Genomic DNA, 2500 nt, shown 5'->3' with positions numbered 1-2500 from the left:
TGATCCCGATCTTCGGACCCCCGAATCGAAGGTCGTTTCGGCCCGGCAGGCCGCCGAGCCGACGGAACTCGCGGCTCCCCGCGCCGGCCCGAGCCGACGGATCCGAGCCGTCGACAGCTTCCGGGTATACCGGCCGCCCACGGCGGTCCTCTGAGCCCAGCGGCCGCGGCCGAGGAATGCGAGCGGTGCCAGCGGGGGGGGGGAGGGGGGGCGTCGGAGGGGATCCGGGCGCGGGCCTGGGTGCCGGACCTCGGGCGTCGGCGCGGGGACGGCTGGGGGCCCAGGGGCCCTTCGCGAACTTTAGTCGGACCGGTCCACTCGGCCTCTCGGACCCCGGGCGCCGGCGCGGGAAGCCACCGTCTCGTTCGGGGAACGCGACCTGGGAAGCCCCGCGCCTCGCCGACAGACCGGCGCGGGGCCCCGGGGCCGCCCGCGACCGGTAGCGGCACCGGTGTACCCAATCGCGCGCCGGCAGCGCGCAAACCGTTGGCGGACCCCCGGACCTCCAGCCGGTCCCATCGGGGCGCCGGCCGGGCGGAACTGGATCCCAACGAGGTGAGCCCGATCCCGGGCCTCGGCCGAAACCTGGGCGGCGGCCCGGACCCCCGGGCAGCTCCGCGGACGGTGCTCACACCGGTCTACCGGGCCTCTCGGCGCCCCGAGCGCCGGCGCGGGAAGCCACCGTCTCGTTAGGGGAACTCGACCTGGGAAGCGCCTGCAGCGCGCAAACCGTTGGCGGACCCCCGGACCTGCAGCCGGTCCCAGCGGGGCGCCGCCCGGGCGGAACTGGATCCCAGCGAGGGGAGCCCGGTCCCGGGCCTCGGCCGAAACCTGGCCGGCGGCCCGGATCCCCGGGCAGCTCCGCGGACGGTGTTCACACCGGTCTACCGGGCCTCTCGGGGCCCCGGGCGCCGGCGCGGGAAGCCAACGTCTCGTTAGGGGAACTCGGCCTGGGAAGCGCCGCGCCTCGGTGACGGACCTCGCCCGTCGCGGCGCCGCCCGCGACCGGTAGCGGCACCGGTGTACCCAGTCGCGCGCCCCCAGCGCGCAAACCGTTGGCGGACCCCCGGACCTGCAGCCGGTCCAAGCGGGGCGCCGGCCGGGCGGAACGGGATCCCAGCGAGGGGGGAGCCCGGTCCCGGGCCTCGGCCGAAACCTGGCCGGCGGCCCCGGGTCCCCGGGAAGCTCCGCGGACGGTGCTCACACCGGTCTACCGGGCCTCTCCGACCCCGTGCGCCGGCGCGCCAAGCAAGCGTCTCGTTCGGGGACCTCGGCCGCGACGCGGCGTCTGGATCAACGGCCTCGGTTTGGCAGCTCGGGGCCGTCCGCGAACGGTAGGCGTACCGGTCTACCGGGCCTATCCCAGTCGTGCCCCTTGAGCGGGGATACCGTTCGCCGACCTCGGACCTCCACTCGGTCCCAGCGGGCCCCCGGGAAACTCCTCGGACGGTATTCGGACCGGTCTACCGGGCCTCTCCGACCCCGGCCGCCGGCGCGGGAAGGCGGCCTCTCGTTCGGGGACCCCGCACGGGCGCGCGGAACGGGAACGCGGCCTGGGCGGCGCCGGCGGACCCTGCCCGTCGACTCTGTGACGGCGCGGGGCCCCGGGGCCGTGCGCGGACGGTAGTCGTTCCGGTCTACCGGGCCTCTCCGACCCGGCGGCCGGCGCGGGAAGACGGCGTCTCGTTCGTACCCGTCGCGGGGAGCACGTGCCGCGTTGTGGGACCGTCCGCGAACCGGTCTACCCGGCCGATCCCAGCGCGGGCCGCGGGTGCCGTCGTTGCGCGGTAGTGGCCCCGGTCTACCGGCCTGAGCCGAGCGCTGACGGAAGCCTGGCCTGTACAGCTCCCGCCCCCCCCAGCCCCCTGTCCGCCTGTCTGTCTCTGTCTCTCTCTCTCTGTGGCTTGGAGTGTAAGGTGTTGAGGTTTGGTGACGGATTCCATTTCGTCTCCATCCATCCTTGCCATTGCTGAGACATGAATTCTCCACCACGATCTCCCAATGGGGATCGATTGAAGACGTGTGCAGCAAAGTCTTCGAAGATCTGAAAGGCCAGAGGATTTTTGTTTCGTTACATACGCAAAACCGTATCTAGGATAATTATCAAGCATAGTTAAGAAATACTTGAAAATTACCTTTAGTAGGTCGAAATGGACCGACAATGTCGGTATGAGCCCCCCCTCCCCCCCGAAAAAATAATAATAATAATAATCCGTGCACACAAACGTGTGGCACGTTTGCCAATAGGGGCTGCTTTGGATACCAACGGAACAATCCAAGTAAATTTCGCAACTACTACTATCAACCATTGACAAATTCAGGCATCTTGGATAAAACTGCAAAGGATGCATGGCCCAAACGACGATGCCAACGGTGAACACATCTGGAATGAAAAGATTAGTAGTTAGTCAGTACAGGTTTAACGTTTGCAACGTTATGCGGAACCTCAGGTTGGTTCTTTGATCAACCTTTTGAACTTCATCGGCTCTAGGAGCCTTCG

Source organism: Erythrolamprus reginae, chromosome 10 (genome assembly GCF_031021105.1).
Source record: "Erythrolamprus reginae isolate rEryReg1 chromosome 10, rEryReg1.hap1, whole genome shotgun sequence".
Lineage (NCBI taxonomy): Eukaryota > Metazoa > Chordata > Lepidosauria > Squamata > Dipsadidae > Erythrolamprus > Erythrolamprus reginae.
Note: the sequence above shows the minus strand (reverse complement) of the source record.